Source organism: Colobus angolensis, unplaced genomic scaffold (assembly GCF_000951035.1).
Source record: "Colobus angolensis palliatus isolate OR3802 unplaced genomic scaffold, Cang.pa_1.0 Scaffold16, whole genome shotgun sequence".
Classification (NCBI taxonomy): Eukaryota; Metazoa; Chordata; class Mammalia; order Primates; family Cercopithecidae; genus Colobus; species Colobus angolensis.
Window position 1 is genome coordinate 20,953,177 of NW_012114710.1, and position 19,162 is coordinate 20,972,338.

The 19,162-nt window shown below is 35.5% G+C and overlaps 1 long non-coding RNA gene across 1 annotated transcript in view; it reads right to left on the bottom strand.

Moving 5' to 3' along the window:
* The window catches only part of LOC105508304, a 134,206-nt gene that overhangs the window by 103,592 nt on the left and 11,452 nt on the right, over nt 1–19,162 (bottom strand). Inside the window, exon 2 of the long non-coding RNA XR_001001238.1 lies at nt 4,780–4,890. This is a non-coding gene — a long non-coding RNA (uncharacterized LOC105508304). The remainder of the gene's footprint in view (nt 1–4,779; nt 4,891–19,162) is intronic.

The following is a 19,162-nucleotide window of genomic DNA, read 5'->3' on the forward strand; positions in this document are numbered from 1 at the left end:
ATACTGAATGGGCAAAAACTGGAAGCATTCCCTTTGAAAACAGGCACAAGACAAGGATGCCCTTTCTCACCACTCCTATTCAACATATTATTGGAAGTTCTGGCCAAGGCAATCAGGCAAGAGAAAGCAATAAAGGGTATTCAAATAGGAAGAGAGGAAGTCAAATTGTTTCTGTTTGCAGATGACATTATTGTATATTTAGAAAATCCCATCATCGCAGCCTAAAATCTCCTTAAGCTGATAAGCAACTTCAGCAAAGTCTCAGGATACAAAAACAATGTGCAAAAATCACAAGCATTGTTATACACCAATAGCAGACAAACAGAGAGCCAAATCATGAGTGATCTCCCATTCACAATTGCTACTAAGAGAATAAAATACCTAGAAATACAACTTACAAGCGATGTGAAGGGCCTCTTCAAGGAAAACTACAAACCACTGCTCAAAGAAATAAGAAAGGACACAAACAAATGTAAAAACATTCCATGCTCATGGATAGGAAGAATCAATATCATGAAAATGGCCAGAATGCCCAAAATAATTTATAGATTCAGTGCTATCCCCATCAAGCTACCACTGGATTTCTTCACAGAATTGGAAAAAACTACTTTAAACTCCATATGGAACCAAAAAAGAGCCTGCATAGCCAAGATAATCCTGGGTAAGAAGAACAAAGCTGGAGGCATCATGCTACCTGACTTCAAACTTTACTACAAGGCCACAGTAATCAAAAGAGCATGGTACTGGTACCAAAATAGATACATAGACCAATGGAACAGAACAGAGGTCTCAGAAATAACACCACACATCTACCACTCTCTGATCTTTGAGAAACCTGACACACACAAGCAATGGAGAAAAGATTCCCTACTTAATAAATGGTGTTGGGAAAACTGGCTGGCCATATGTAGACAATTGAAAGTGGACCCCTTCCTTATACCTTATACAAAAATCAACTCAGGATGGGTCAAAGACTTAAACGTAAGGGCTAGCACCATAAAAATCCTAGAAGAAAACCTGGGCAATACCATTCAGGACATAGGCATGGGCAAAGACTTCATGTCTAAAACACCAAAAGCAATGGCAACAAAAGCCAAAATTGACAAATGGGGTCTAATTAAACTAAAGAGCTTCTGCACAGCAAAGGAAACTATCACCAGAGTGAACAGCACCTACAGAATGAGTGAAAATTTTTGCAATCAATCATCTGACAAAGGGCTACTATCCAGAATATACAAAGAACTTAAACAAATTTCCAAGAAAAAAGCAAACAACCTCACCAAAAAATGGGCAAAGGATAAGAACAGACACTTCTCAAAAGAAGACATTTATGCAGCCAACAGACATATGAAAAAATGCTTATCATCACTTGTCATTAGAGAAAAGCAAATAAAAACCACAATGAAATACCATCTCACTCCAGTTAGAATGGTGATCATTAAAAAGTCAGGAAACAACAGATGCTGGAGGGGTTGTGGAAAATTAGGAATGCTTTTACACTGTTGGTAGGAGTGTAACTTAGTTCAACCATTGTGGAAGACAGTGTGGTGATTCCTCAAGGATCTAGAACTGGAAATACCATTTGACCCAGCAATCCCATTACTGGTTATATACCCAAAAGATTATAAATCATTCTAATATAAAGATGCATGCACATGTATGTTTATTGTGGCACTATTCACAATAGCAAAGACTTGGAACCAACCCAAATGTCCATCAGTGGCAGACTGTGTTAAGAAAATGTGGCACATATACACCATGAAATACTATGCAGCCATAACAAAGGATGAGTTCATGTCCTTTGCAGGGACATGGATGAAGCTGGAAACCATCATTCTCAACAAACTATCACAAGATCAGAAAACCAAATACCACATGTTCTCACTCATAAGTGGGAGTTGAACAATGATAACACATGGAGACAGAGAGGGAAACATCACACACCGGCGCCTGTTGCGGGGTGGGGGGTCAGGGGAGAGATAACATTAGGAGAAATACCTAATGTAGATGACGGGTTGATGGGTGCAGTAAACCACCATGGCATGTGGTACCTATGTAACAAAACTGCACGTTCTGCACATGTAAACTGGAACTTAAACTATAATACAAAAGAATACGTTTTTTACTCTAGAGCTTAGGAGTCTTAATATAATTCATGCATATAAGATTTCTCTTGATTAAGGCAGCATTTATTTTTTAAAAAAGGTGGACTAGCTATAGTCTGATTGCTTTTCTAGGTGCAGATGTCACCGTTCCCCAGACTTAATAATTCTACCATCAGTACATGGCTAATTTATCTCCAACCAATAACTGTATTCTGAGGCTTTATTTATATCATTTAGTCTTCTACAGTTTACTTATACTCCAACAAATTGGATTCCATGTTAATCTATGGCATAAGATTTTGATCATTTTTGTGAAATAAAGTCCTTCTTTTTTATGTGGGAGAAAAAAATCTCCTGTCTAATACAAACAACATTATCTCTAAAAGTGTGATACATCATCATACATGCAAAACCAAGCCGAGGTAGGCTAGACTGGCAGATTAGATGGACCACTTCAATTTTCCATCAATCAAATTATAGTTTATTGTTCAGCTGAACTACCTCAGGCAACACAAATCTAAGAAACTGTCATTTTGGAAACATTACATTTTTTTCCTTGTCACATTATAACCCGAACTATAGTCATAAAAAAGAATGTCGTACCATTACTGGGTCATAATATTCCTTAATTCAAGACCAGCTAATTCCTACAATTAAAGATTTTAGTAGTATAGGAAATAATGCCAGCCAACCATGTTGCTACTTTAATTATTTCCAAAATAATGATGATTCAAAAAATATTTAATTAAACACAGGATGGTTGCCTAAAATGTTGGTTTAATAATAAGATTAGAGACAAAATTATAATTCTTGATTGATCTTATATTTCAATCGTTTCATGAATGAAATAAATTTTTAAATATCTAGTTAAAGATTCCATCTTTAAAAATAGAATAATAATAACTTTCAGTTTTTAACCATTTCAGAAAAAAGTGATTCATTGGTCAGATTAAAATTTTAACAAAAACAAGCAACAACCAAAATCTAACAACCAAACATTAAAAATCTGATTATATTCTATCACCCACAAAAGTGTGTCAATACATTTTCCTGACATTTATTCTGCAAAGTTCCTCTTAGGTTGAAGAATTATCATAGATGCTGTTGCATTTTAAAAGCTTTCTCTCAGTTCATCTTAGATGTATGAAATAAGCTGATGGCATTTCTATAGCTAGAAATATTTAGTTGAATGCATGCAACAGCGATGATTGCTTTTCTTTGTAGTAGAGGTATTACAATTTGAAAAGTGAGGAGGGAAAATGACAAAATAAATTTTATTCTCAAAATACAATTTCTTCAAAATTGAATGAGATATTTGTGCAAGAATGAACCTGGTTAAAACCATGGTGGTTTCCAGTTGCTATCGACTCATATTTATACTTAAAATGTGTTCATGATTGCTTGATGAAAACATAAACCTGCTCAAGAAATAACACTCATAAATAATACATGCTAAAGCCTGAAGATAATCAGACAAGTTATAAGAATATACCTCCCTCCACAAATGTATGTCATTGCTACATTTCACGAAAGGCCATTTAATTGACTACCAGATAAAGGAATAAACCTGCTAAAAGAATAGATTTACTGTGCACTGAGGCAATGCATTTAAGAGGTCTCCACTGAATAAAAAACTAGTTCCATTGGCTGAGCTATGATATGTTCTTGAACGCGTTGGGACTTATTAACTGAACTTTTATGTGCCTTTTATGCATCATTTATTTTTGAAAAATCAGGAATTTTCGTGATAGCAATTACTTAGGCACTAAAGTCATGCGAAATTCCTGTGGTTGGTACCACAAAATCCACCCCAAGGAAAGACCTTACCCTCTTTTAACACCTCTGGAGTTTAGGATGGAAGAAAAGGAAGTGGAATAACACCAAAGAAGGTGTATATGGCTCAACTCAATGCTGTGGGTTTTCCTTAAAAAGTTAGCTCAAAGGCCTTACAGTAACTCTTCTGTAGATTTTATTTTATTGGCATGGAAGTTAAACAAAAAATTCTTGAATCATTTTTTTGCAAATATGATGATGATAACACCTAACATTTACTGAGAGTTTTCTATTTGCCTAAGCAAATTTGTAACATTTGTTTATTTGTACCATACTTTGTGCAAATATGTCTATGCTTGGCATGACCATAAACATCTTCATTCTGTTCTATTTAGCCAAGATTTGTATTTGCCTGTTCTGCAATTCCTTCCCCGCATTGGAACTACAAAACCTATTGGCAATAAAGCTTTTTGGTTCAGCTTTGCTATAAAATTCAGAGTGTTTTTCAACACTATATAATTAAATGCAAATGCTAGGCTGTAATTATATTATGGATGTGACTAAAAGAGACTGAGGGAAGGAAATTCTTAGTTAAATCTGCTTCCACCTTGTTGTTTCTAGGTTTCCTGTGGTTTCATCTCTGCACTTTCACTCTGTATTTGATCCAAAGTAACTTTTAAAGGCCTCATTAAGATTTAACTGAATGTGCAGGTTTTCAGTCCTCCCTCTGCAGGCCCCTGGACAAGAAGGATTAAATAGGATTTCTCTGTTGATGAATTGCAAAGTTCTGTTCCATCCCCCTACTTATATTTTTTAGTTATGGACACACAAGGGGTTGAATGTACCAGCAGAGACTGAGATTGGAGATTCTTTGTAAAGAGCAGTGTCTGACATGGCTTACTTTCAAAGAGGATTCACATCATTAGATTTAGCCTTCATTTCCCTCCTTTCACTACACCTTAGTGTCTGCTCCCCATTCTCTCCTCTTTCCTTCTTCTGTGGCTGTTTTTTCCTACAAAGATAGGAGCAATATGATGTCAGAAATCATAGCTACCACAGGAAAAAAAGGCACAGGGCAATTGAGAATTTAAATATCAACAGTTCTGATCAGCCTGATTTTTGTCTCCTGTGCTGTGATTTTAAAGCTACTAGTGGACTTACGTGAAGTGTTTCATGCCAGGTTGAGCAGCTATTATTTCCCACCTGCCCAAATTTTCCCCTGAGGCTTGAGAGAACAAGACCTGGGAAACAGGCTTTCTGAAATCCCTGAGTTCTCAGGTGGCATCTGTAGGGTTGGTTTGATTTAGATATTTAACTCTTCCTAGAATGCTAGAATTCTAGAGCTGGTTGGAAATCTAAATGAGCTAGTCTGATATTCAGAGCTGGGGCCCATGTTGCACAGTCTTTGAGTGATAGTGAGTGACTAAAGCCTGGTCCTCTAATACTTAGCTTAGGCTTATTCCCATATTACGGTAGTTCCTAAATCTTGGCCATCAGCCCAGTGCTGGTGCAGGATAAAGCATACATTAATCCTCAGCTAAATAGAAAAAAAGGCCACAATAAGGTGAATTTTCCATAGAGCAGCCTTCATTCCATAGTAAGAGTGTCCTAAACTTTGATACGGCAATGTCTGTTTCTGTGTGAAGTTGTAGTGAAAGTCATTTATATTTCTATTGCCTTTGTTTGTTTTAAAATGTCTTCTCTTGACAAAATTAAAATATTGGCAGCCCAGTGATGGAACTTATATATTTATTTGAAATGTTGTGCTCCATGAAATCTAAAAGTCTGGGAAACATTGCAGTAGGCCGGCTTCCTCCCCCTTTCGAGTCCCAGATGGGCATTGCTGGGAGTCTCTCCTTCTTTCAGTTTTCTTCTTGGCAGAATATATCCTATGATTCTTGGCTGGAGGCTGTGGAAACCTCCACGGATGGAAGGTTAGCGAGCCTGGGGTTCAGACTCAACACTCCTGCCAATTAGGGTACCACATTTGTCAAGCCATTAGGCTCCCTGAACTTCGTGCTTTAAATTATATCAAAGAAATGGTGGTCAAGTTAACCTATGAGACTCTTTCAGCTATCTTTCTCGTGTGTGTATGTGTGTGTGTGTGTGTGTGTTTGTGTGTGTTTAGCATGTCCTGTTTTTGAGGCAGTGCTGGTGGACTAAAGTTTCATCAGTTTGGACTGAAGAAGCGTGGTGTAGAGAAGTTGGAATTAGGGAGAAGTAAAAAGATAGAAGAATAAATTTTATTCCCACAAAGAAGGTGAATCCTAACAAACAACATGCAGACCTCTGAATTGTTTGCTCTGTTTACTGAAGTACTCATGTCTGGTTTTGCTCTTTCTTTTACTTAATCTTTGGTGCTCAGGTTGCTTGATATTTGAATGTATAAACTAAATCTGAACTTATGCACATGTCCAATTTGCTCAAATACATTCACTCTGTGTATAAATTGCTGCTTTAATTGCAAAGACACTGGCATTGGGGGCTAAGAGCTGGGTTTAGAATCCAGTGCTTGTAGTTTTTAGTTGCTCCACATGAGTTGTTTAACTTTTAGACCTACATGGAGATATTGCCTTTCTTTGTGATGGCTCTAATAATTAAATAAAGTTATAAACATAAACATGTATTGTAAACTGTAAAGAGCTATATATCCCAGTGGAATGGGGACAAAAAAAGAAACACAAAAAACAACCAAAAAAAAAAAAAAAGAACTATGTGCATGTCAGGCATTTATTAATATATGTGATCTATATTTTATTTTACACATGATACATATGATAGATTTATATTATATACAGAAGTATATTTCTTTATTCCACAATTTTATGTAATGACTGTATAGTCCTAGGATCATCCTTGTTTCCTTCTTTCTCTCTTTTCCTCCTTCCTTCCTTTTTAAAATTTCTTTCTTTCTCCTTACTGTGCAGACCCTATAAAATTTTGTTTATTTTTCATCTTTTGGCTTTCTCACCTAGACTCAGTAGTCACTAAATACCCCTAGCTCATTTAAGTTTTATGAGTCACCTTGTTGTCTGCAACATAAACTCTAAGTCTCTTAGTAAGGCACATCAAGTCTTTCATAAATTTACTCCAAAATATCTATCCATGCTTCTTCCTTGCCCTATATTCTCTGACACACTTTCAAAAGTCTGCCTTTTTGAACATTTCGTTGTAGGCTGAAATTCCTACCCTCTCGGTTCATCTGACAAAGTCTTACTCATCCTACTCAAATCTGCTTTTCAACTCTCCTAAGCTGTGTCAGTCTCTCATCTGTGAACCCCGTGCACTTGCCCCCACCGACATCGTTATGTGGTGACATAAATTTCTGTAAATTTCTATGGTGTCATTTATCAGAAGCTAGAAATTGTCTTATTAGACTTTTTGTCTCTCATTGCCTATTAAAATATCTGGCAGATACCAGATACTTAGTCAATGTTTATGGGCAAATATATACAATATCAGTAAAGATGTTGATATTTTGTCACTTAGTGCTGGTCTAGTAAAATTCAATTAAGATCAGGGTTTTGCTTATTATTATTGTAACTATTGTAATTATTTTCCTTGTTTTTGTTTTTTACTCCCAAGCAACAAAAGTGCTAAATTTTGAGCAATCATTTACAGTATAGTATATTTGATCTTATTTTTACTGTTAAATCACCAAAGTATGAGACACCGTTTAAAGTTCTCTTAATTATTCAACTGGCCCAACTTGGCAACAATCCAACTGATTGCATGGTGAGAAATTTTCAACAGTAGATTCAGATTTCCATAGTAAAGGTGATCTTCTTAGCATCTCTTAAAGCTTTCCCTTTATTATTATCTGGAGTGTAGTTAAATACATTATCTTACTTTTTATATGAATATTTCATATAAAAATTCATGAAAAAGTAAAAAGAGGAGGCTAGGAAAAATTTTGCTTAATTCCCCTTGAAAATTGGCACAAGACAAGGATGCCCTCTTTCACCACTCCTATCCAATATACTATTGGACGTTCTGGCCAGGACAATCAGGGAAGAGACAGAAATAAAGTGTATTCAAATAGGAACTGAGGAAGTCAAACTGTCTCTGTTTGTAGATGATATGATCCTATATCTAGAAAACCCCATCATCTCAGCCCAAAAACTTCTTAAGTCGATAAACAACCTCAGCAGTTTCAGGATACAAAATCAATGTGCAAAAATCACACGCATTCCTATATAGTAACATTAGACAAGCAGAGAGACAAATCATGAATGAACTTCCATTCACAATTGCTACAAAGAGCATAAAATACTTAGGAATACAGGTAACAAGGGAAGTGAAAGATCTCTTCAAGGAGAATGAACCACTGCTCATGGAAATAAGAGAAAACAAACAAATGGAAAAGTACTTCATGCTCATGGATAGGAAGAATCAATATTGTGAAAATAGCCATACTGCCCAAAATAATTTGTAGATTCAATGCTATTCCCATTAAACTACCATTGACATTCTTCACAGAATTAGAAAAAAACTGTTAAAATTCATATGGAACCAAAAAAGAGCTTGTAAAGCCAAGACAATTCTAAACAAAAAGAACAAAGCTGGAGGCATCATACTATCTGATTTCACACTTTACCACAAGGCTACAGTAACCAAAACAGCATGGTACTGGTACAAAAACAGACACACAAACCAATGGAACAGAATAGAGATCTCAGAAATAAGACCACACATTTACAAGCACATGATCTTTGATAAACATGGCAAAAACAAGCAATGGGGAAAGGATTCCTATTTAATAAATGATGGAGGATATGGCTAGCCATATCCAAAAAATTGAAACTGGACCCCTTCCTTATACCTTATACAAAAATTAACTCAAGATGGATTGAATATTTAAATGTAAAACCTCAAATACTTAAATGTAAAATCTAAAACTTAAAATAATAACCCTAGAAGAAAACCTAGGCAATACTATTCAGGACATAGGCATGGGCAAAGACTTCATAACTAAAACACCAAAAATAATTGCAACAAAAGCCCAAATTGACAAATGGGATCTAATTAAACTAAAAATCTTCTGCACAGCAAAAGAAACTGTCATCAGAGTGAACAGGCAACATATAGAATGGGAGAAAATTTTTGCAATCTATCCATCTGACAAAGGTCTAATATCCAGAATCTACAAGGAACTTAAGCAAATGTACAAAAAAAAAAGCAGCCCCGTTAAAAAGTGGGTGAATGATATGAACAGACACTTCTCAAAGAAGACATACATGTGACCAGCAAACATGAAAAAGAGCTCAATATCACTGATCATTGGAGAAATGCAAATCAAAGCCACAATGAGATACCATCTCATACTAGTCAGAAATGATGATTATTAAAAAGTCAAGAAACAATGGATGCTGATGAGGCTGTTGAGAAATAGGAATGCTTTTACACCCTTAGTGGGAATGTAAATTAGTTCAACCATTGTGGAAGACAATGTGGCAATTCCTCAGAGACATAGAACCAGAAATACCATTTGATCCAGCAATCCCATTTTTGGGTATTTACCCAAAGGAACAGAAATCATTCGGTTATAAAGATACATTCACATGTATGTTCACTGCAAGATTATTCACAATAGGAAAGACATGGAATCAACCCAAATGCCCATCGATGATAGACTGCATAAAGAAAATGTGGTACATGTACACCATGGAATACTACGCAGCCATAAAAAATGAGATCATGTCCTTTGCAGGGACATGGATGGAACTGGAAGCCATTATCCTCAGCAAACTAACACAGGAACAGAAAACCAAACACTACACATTCTTACTTATAAATGGGAGTTGAAAAATGAGAACACATGGACATGGAGAGGGTAACAGTATATGCTGGGGCCTGTCGGGAGGGGGATTCTTGTGGGAGGGAGAGCATTAGAATAAATAGCTAACGCATGTGGAGCTTAATATGTAGGGGATGGGTTAAGTGCAGCAAACCACCATGACACATGTTTACCTATGTAACAAACCTGTACGTCCTGCACATGTATCCTGAGCAAGCCACCATGGCACATGTTTACCTATGTAACAAACCTGTACGTCCTGCACATGTATCCTGGAACTTAAAATACAATTTTTTTTTTTTAATTTGGTTAAAAATCCAGGGATTTGGACCTGCAGATTTTTAAAGAATAATCATACTTTTTGAAATTGATAGTCACAATTAATATTAGAAAAAGAATCTTGCCCACCTACCGGCAAGCTTTAGCCATGTAAATGAACTCGGTTGTAAAGTAATTAAGAAGTGAAACAGAGAATGACAATATCAATATTAGTAACAACAATATAATCGTATCACATAATAATTCATAGCATTCTCATACACTAAGTTTGAGATCATGTACAGCTATAATTTTAAGCTTGTCATTTTATGAAATGGATTTGGAATGTATTTGGATAATGATTTCCATACATTTAAATATTTGTTGCAGCTCAATTTCCTCTTAAATCATCGACTGTTCAACGTTAATAGTTGCAATGAAAGTTGAAGACCAAGTCAGAAAGAAAATTATATCTTTGACCTAATTTTGTCTTTTAGATTTTTTTAACTGGGTTGATTTCTGGCTGCCATACAGAGGGTGGTGTGTATGTGTGTGCACGCACAGATTGGGGTGGAAAGGGGAGAGTGACTAAAGAATTCTGATCTGAGTCTCTCTAACAGTTTCCAAATCTTAAAATCTATGTCGTTGACATAGTTGTTTATCCAACATTTCCTAACTGCTTCAAATACTTCATGGAATGCATGTGAAGAAACAAACAGAAAAACTAAATATTTTATTTCATTATGTGTTTATTATTTTATATAGGAATACCTCTGTCATAGTTCAGATTCCCTGGGAAACAGACTGAGAAATGCATGCAGGATGTTTTTTTGGAAAGTGATCTGGGGAACAATTCCTGTGAGGAATTAGGAAGCAGGGTGTGGAGGGAGAAGGCGAATTGTAATGCACTTGCCACAGGGGCCATATTAAATCTCAGGAAAAGCTCTAAGGTGGGGATGGTTCCTCCCAGATGTCTGAAATAAGCAACCTGAACCAGAATTTTTCCTTCCGCATCATCTGGTAATTAGTTATGAGCTTTTGCCCTTTCTCCACAGCAAACCTAATAGGTGAATTATGGCTGATTTCTACTTGCTGTTCGAACTCCAAAATACTCACTTTATCCTCTTTCTCCATTATATAGTAAAGATCTTAAAGGCTGGGTTAGGTCTATTTTGTTTGTTTCAAGACAGCATCTCACTCTGTCACTCAGGATGGAGTGCAGTGGCATGAACATGGCTCACTGTGCAGCCTCTACTTCCTGGGTTCCAGTAATCCTCCCATCTCAGCCACCCATGTAGGTGGGACCACAAGGTGCATTCACCATGCCCAGCTAATTTAAATTTTTTTTTTTTTTTTTTTTGTAGAAACAGTGCCTCACGATGTCTCATGTTTGTCATGACATGTCAATATGGTATTAATTCAGATAATATATAGGAAGAGATAGTTTGACTTTATTTGTGATACAGAAAAATATATAACATAGAACTAGGCAAAATGGCTTTCCAAATAAAACCAAAACTAATTGATTAATTACTGAAAACACTACTTTTAAGCTACTACGCATAATAAACCTGTAAATGTCAAAATATTATAATTATCCTAAAATATTTTTAAATAAAATAGCTAAGCAAATCATAGGAGTAGAGAACTTTGCTCAATATAAATTTTATGTATTTCCCCCAAAGTTTGTATTGTTTTCCTCTAGAACTTTAAAAGGAAATGCTAATGATAATTTGCAAAGTTTTAAGTCTTTAAATACAGTGATAACAAGCTAGTTGTGCATTTGAGTATTTGCCTCTATTCCAGTCCCATTTTACCTTTTAAAATTGAGATGGATTATAGAAAAATAAATAGGAGAGAAAACCTGGAATTGAATTCCATAATGATAGGAAACATGTGGATTCACTTAGGGCTACAGGTGTTTCTTGGGTAAGGGAGGGTACAGTCTGTTTCTATCTGAATTGGTCCCTATTTAGGTCCAGAGGCATCCAGAATGTCAAGAAGACCGAGGTGGTGCCTAGGAATCAGAGACTGGATGGCGAGGGGTGTCAAAAATTTAATTTACTATAATATTTTTGAGCCATAAATCCACCAAGAACTTTCTCTGAAAGCTTTTATGCTGAAAACCTCCATGGATGTTTCATTTTGAGAGACAGTATAGTATAGTTAAGAGCATGGATTCCAGAGTTGGTCTGCTTGTGTTTAATTTCAAGATTCACTGTTTGCTGGGGGTGGGTCCTTACTCAACTTACTTACTCTCTCTGTCCTATTTCCTCATCTTCAGATGGTGGTAATATTATCTACCTCATAGTTGAGGTATTAAATTAGTTGATACAGGCAGAACACTTATGACAGCACATAGCATATAGCAAATATTTACCTAGCACCTACTAGTATTATTTACTAACCTTTAGCTTAAATTAATATCAGTCATATTTATGAAATGTGTCCCCTTCCTTGATTAAAACCAGCTCCCCATACATCTAGTTAACAAACCAAAGTCTGTAGCTACCACTAAACATGGCAACTTACCCATTTACTAACTTAGGTTCACATTTAGCGAAAAGAAAATAAGTGATAAGGTAAAGTTTAGGAAGAATTGACCCACTTATGCCTAGTGTTCCATTATTGGAGCGCTGAGCATGTGGGAGTATTTTATATCCTGCTGCTCAAGGTTATCACCAAGGTCTGATTTTTTCACTTATGTAAAAGTTCAAAAAATGGCAATCTCGGGCATAAATGGGTTAATAATAGCCGGGGACAAGGTTGATGGACACAGAAGCAGGAGATCAAGTGCTATTTTTGGCACAAAGTTACTCACTGTCTCTGGGTGATACTCTGTTGAGATTACCTGGTCACTGAAATCTCAGACTGACTTTCCAGCTGGATTTTATATAGCATAAGAGAATAATTTTTATGAAACAGGGAAAAGGTAATTCATACCAAGCATGATGTAGCTATTCATACATATGTTTATGTATATGCTCCCACTCATATTTATAAACTAATTTGTACTAGATAAAATTAATGCATAATTGTCTCATTTTTTAGGTGACAAAATGGTGAAGCAAAAGTTTAAATATACCATGCTAAACTTACAAAATAGAAAGTACAAGAATTTTCTCACATATTTTTCTTTAGAAAATTTTTGAAAATTTACTAAACGTATTGTTAACCTGGCTCACATAAGTTTAGATTTTCATATATATAGAAGACATAATTACTCTAGAAATGCATGTGCCCATAACTGCATTTTAAAACTTTTGCTTTTATAATTGCTGCTTCTGAGGATTTCTCACACATGCGTGCGCGCACACACACACACACACACAGACACACACACACACACACACACACACACCCCTTGTTACTTATATTAGCCAAACACCATATGATCTACCACTTTTCTTAAGTCTAGTGATCATTTTTTAGGCTCTTCAGACATGACTCTGTCAGGCTTTTGCAATAGAGAGACTTTGAGTTTATTTATTTTGCGACTACAATAACATGTCCAGAGTCAGGAGTAGGTTTATGTGGTAAATACATCTGGGTTTTGTGTACTCTGCACTGGTGATTCTCTGAGCAGGGATTCACTCTGTGCATTTGAAAATAAAAATGTTGTAGAAGTGGAAAAAGAATGTGTGTGTGTTCTTTTGGCCTCAAAATATTCACAGTCCATCACGCCACTCAGGCAGTTATTTGGGATAACAGAATTCCTTTCTTTTTCTTTTTTTTTTTTTTTTGCATATGTAATAACTACATTTCAGTGACAGGTTTTACTTAATATCTATTTTTAATACATTATTTTAGTTACCTATCAAATAGTGAAGAAAATGCAACAGAATGAATACTTTTCTTCTTTAAAAATGGGTGATTTTGGGCATGAGAATCAAAGGAGAATATGAATTAATTTATAAATTAGAGTCTGGGTTCCACATGTTTCTTGGCTAACTAACTTGGAATACGACTTGATCTTTTAAGTGTTTCTTTTGTATGTGTATGTAACCTTCTTTATGTAAGGAGTTTTGCCTTTGACTATGAGCCGCAGCTTTATTTTATTTAATAAGGATATAATTCCTCTACTAAAGGAAGATTTGCAAAAAAAAAAAAAAAAATCACTAAGTTACCAAAGCAAATATTAAAATTGTTATTTTCTTCTTATTTCTAAACTGTTACTAGTTCTTTCTGCCATATATGGATTCTTCATGAATAAAATAAAAAAGCTTTCATGTATATATTAGTGCTACCAAATAATCTTTATAAAAGTTATTAGACTAACTTTATAATTTGTAGACCAAAAAAATAGAATTTTCTGACATTGATATAAAATAAATAGTCTTCTAATTCCCAGGCTAGCTATTTAAGACTAGGCAGGGAACATAACGAGCCAGAGCAATAGATACTCTATTTGTTGTGAATTAGCCAGAAAAGGCAGAGCAGAAAGGTCTGGTTTCCATAGTTCATAAATTCCGGATAATTTATATACCTAAAATCATTCCATTGTTAGGTTATCGTGACTTTAGGAAACTGATTTTTATTAATAACTCCAGCAATGATGTGCATCTACATGTGATGAAATAACCTTAAAGAAGTTAAGATGAGCAGCTTTAGTAACCACACATTTTCTATGGTTTTCTCATGTTTTCTGAACTAGTTTAGAAATGTATATAAATTAATATTGAATTATCTTGGATAATGTTCTTATCTTTGTCATATAAGAAATAGTACGAGAGAGATCTTGACTCACAGTTTTTCAGTCCTTGCGGCTCCAGTAATGCACCAGAGAGAAATAAAACTATACAAATGTCAAAACAACTTTTGGTACTTTAACAAAGTGTGTGAAAGAAAGAATGATTAAAAAAAAAAAAAAGCTGAGCTTTTCAGTGATTTATTTCAACTAATTCAGTCTTTACTAAAGATTGAGTTAAAAATTTAAAACTAAAGCGGGCATATTATCACACAGTAAATAGAAAATCAAGAATTTAAAGAACTGCTAAAAATATTTAAGCAAATTACAACTTAGAAACAACTTGAAGACTTTTTTCCATGTGACTATTCACTAGACTCTACATTTTGATACAGTCCACTTTATAATAGTCTTTCAATAAAGATAAGTGTAAATGCAACATATAAATATACATGCAACAAAATAATATTGCTTAGAGTAGTGAACAACAACAAATAATCATTTATTTGTATAAAGGATGAGACCTATGCTGGTGACTATTATGATCCACTAAATGCTTACTACGTTGCTGGGTCTCATTGTAATAAGAAAAAAACATCCCCCCCCCAAAATCCCATATTTTTGTAGCTCTAGCTACTGACATTGTGTTACTTCATTACTCTGTTGGTTGTTTACAGTATGTTTCAAGGAAATAAAGAATTAAAAATATAAAAATGATCCATCATAGCATATAAGCTGGATATACTGGGAAGTGAGGATAGTAGGGAATGGATACGTAGAATGAATATAGAAGAGTGCATGGTAAGAAGTAATAAAAAGACAAAAACAGGTTCAGTGACATAAAGATGTTATGATGCAAGCTGAAGGTATCAGAGATTGTGTTCAGAAATGGGAAATTTGAATTGAAAGTATCAGAGATACTGTGTGGTCCAAATGTAACCACAGCACTGAATGACTGTATCACTGTGTAAGGTTCATGAAATTTAGATGTTACTGTGATTTATGGATGACTCACAAATATGATTTCACCAAAAGGATGGCAAGGTTTAGAAAAGACCAGAAAATCTGACCTGTTTCCAATAATCTTAGAAAGTGAGAAGGATATCAGTCTATGAGAGTTTTCAGGTAATATAGCGTATTGCCATAAAGTAGAATGATAATTGACTTTAAAGTTCTTAGGCCTGAACCAACTTCCCAAGTTAGAACACAGACTGAATACATAAGAAAGTCATAGCCCTGAAACTTCGTTGTTTATCAGGATGTCTCAGCTCTGCTAATGTCAAGGTATAAAGCATGTGCAAGAGGTATGCCACAGGTTTCCCACCCCAGGAAGTCTACACCCTGAGTGCACCCAGTTTATTCATGACTGCTATTCCTTCAGATGAAGGGACCATCCTCCTCATCCTGGTCCCCTCTGTCTCCAGAGAAGAAACCCTTCTGCCTTATATGTCAGTGTGGATCCTCCTAGATGCACACAGATATCAAGACAAACGTGGTTATAAAAGAAGATTTATCAGTAGACATCACTGTGAAGACTAAAAGGGAGTTGGAAGAGGAAAGAGAAGGCAGAGAGAGCTCTCAGACATCAAAGCATGTCTAATACTCCTCAAAATACCTTTGAGAGGAGAGGGAAAGAAGAAGGATCAGGTAGAAAGAGCCTGGGTCTATAGCGAGGTTCAGAAAAACTTGGCCAGGTTGTGGGGATGCCCCACAGCAAAGTTTCCCATTTGAGGAGTTCTGCCTTGGGCAGATCTGCCATGCTGTGGGACCTCCACTTGCTGTGCTCAGTCATGACTGGGAGCACCTACTCCCAGTGTTAAAGCTACAGGTGATCAGAACCGGCAGCAGCTGGAGGTCGCCAGTTGATTCTGCAGGTGCAGCATGTTCCCTTCAAGGCAGATCAGAGTGATTAACCTCAAGGGCCATCACACTTTTAGGAATTCAGTTGCCTACAAAGACCACATGCATGGGTACACCCTAGATGATCCCTGAGCAAACCACATGCTGCGCTCAGAGTCTGAGGAATGCAATTGAAGATCTTGTCTATAGTCACCTTTAACTATGGAATTTTGGTTCAGTGATCTATTCAAAAGATATTTATTGAGCATCTACTGTGTCCTTGGTACTGAGAACACAGCAGTGAAAAAACAGAGAACACAACAAAAGGACCATAAATTTAATACCTCTACTCTTATTCCATCTTTCATCTCATTGTTATATAGTTTCAACTCTTTAAATTTTAAAAATACCTGATTTTTATTTTTATGATTTTTACTTTTTTATCCATGTTTATTTAGATTTAGCTTTGGTTTTTGCTCAGTATAGCAGCATACATCCCACCCCTTCTGTTTTTTTCCTCTTTAAATTAATGAGGTACATATGTTAGTAATTTTAGTGATGGTATGAGTAGAAAATTGTTCCCTTTGTATGAAAATGTTTTTAACTTTGAATGGTGGTCTATCTGGGTGTAAAGTTATTATTTGGTAGTCATTTGCTCTTGGGAGTTTAAAATTATTATGTCTTTTTACTTTATATTATCTTTCCTTTTTTTGAAATAGAGTCTCACTGTGTTGCCCAAGCTGGTCTCAAAACCCCGGGCTGAAAGTATCCTCCCATCTCAGCTTCCCGAGTATCTAGCATGACCGGCCAAAACTGTTTCTCTGTTATTGCTTCTGCTATTGATGATGAGTATCTTTGTTTTGTTCAGTTTCTCTAGACATATCTGAATGTAGATTTGTTTTTACTTATCTAACGCATGGATTGGTATGATTCTATCTGTGTAGAAATCTAAAGTGCTGTGTCTTTGAATATTTCCTCTATTTTATTTTATTTTATTTATTTTATTTTTTGAGACAGTGACAGAGGTCACCCAGCAGGAGTGCTGCGGTATAATATCAGCTCACTGAAACATCTGCCTCCTGGGTTCAAGCAATTCTTGCGCCTCAGTCTCTCACGTAGCTGGGATTACAGGAGCGTGCCACCACACCTGGCTAATTTTTTGTACTTTTAGTAGATGTGGGGTTTTGCCATGTTGCCCAGGCTGGTCTTGAACACCTAGCCTCAAGTGATCCACCCGCCTCGACCTCCCAAAGTGCTGAGATAACAGGAGTGAGCCACTGCACTTGGCCTCCTCTCACATCTTTTATATTTACTTATTTTCAGCCATCTATTAAATGTATATTGGGTTTGCTTATTCTTTCCTTCACAACCTCAAATTTTCTCAAAGTTTTCATATGTCATTCTAGGTAAATTTCACAGCTAAAGCTTCCAGCACAAATTAACTTTTTAGCTGTATTTAATATGGCATTTAAACCAATCATCGAATTTTAAATTTCAGTATTTTTTTCTAGATGTTCTATTCTTCAGAGTGGACTATTATTTTATTAAGGTTTCTATTGCATTTTTGTTTCTTTCATTAATATTTGTGTAGTATCATCTTTCAAATTATTTGTCTCATTATTATAAGTCTATTTTATTGTGTAGTTTGCGATTCTTTTTATTATGAATTCATTTTCTATTAGAGTTGATTCATTCACCCTTCCCACCCTAAATCCCTTGGAATAAGACGTGGATGGTTAATGCTAAAGGCCCGAATGAAGAAAAGCTTTCATATTTTGATGGCAGTTTTATCTTAATTTCTTAGTTTGAGATAACCATATTTTGAGCAATATAAATTCAAACTCCACATATTTGTATGGTATAGGCTTTGCATTTTAGTTTATTTTCAAATGACTTTAGTTTTTAATTCCATACAGAGTCCCATGCAGAGATAGGTCCCCATCTACTTCCCTGAGCTACTAATTTTCTAGAGTGATAATGGATCCAGACTACAAAGGTTCCAGCTTTATGCTCCCTGCCTCACCCCAGACTCAAGATTTTTTCTCTTTTATCCCTACATGACCATTAAAATAACAATCATTGTGTGTTAGAGCCTAAATCTAATAGGATCCTCCTTGACCCCAAGGATAGGAGCTTGGTTACTTACAACTCTGGCTGTGAGTTTCTTATTTTTATTTCCTAGCACTGATTTTTTCTTTTTAGCTTGCTTATTTTTTTTTATTAATTATATCTTTATATTCTGTGCTTGCATTGGAGGTGGAGCTGCTCAGTCATCTTTGATGTGGTACTAATGCTCCTATTTTAATGCATGACCTCTGCTAATGATATGGTAACATTTTAAAATAGTTATTTTAAAAGCTTATGTGCTCTAAATTTTAGGGCCCTAGGATAAACTTCTGATTTTCCACAGACTAGTTGCAATTCTGTTTCTTGTACATTGAGAGAACTCCCAGAGGAATTATCTTAAAAATCAACATGCAGTGCCAGAAGTGAGAGAATTCTACATGATGTGAGGGAAATGTGTTCATTAGGAACACTGGTTGAAATCTATTGTGACTTTAGATTCTATCCTACCTCAAAGATTTGAAAATATGAAAAAAGTGTAGGAAAACATTATCAAATGTCTATGTGGTAGAATTAAAGGAGTTTAACAGCTCAGTTTTACTATCAGGGCATAAAAATGGCTTAATATCTAACATGAGT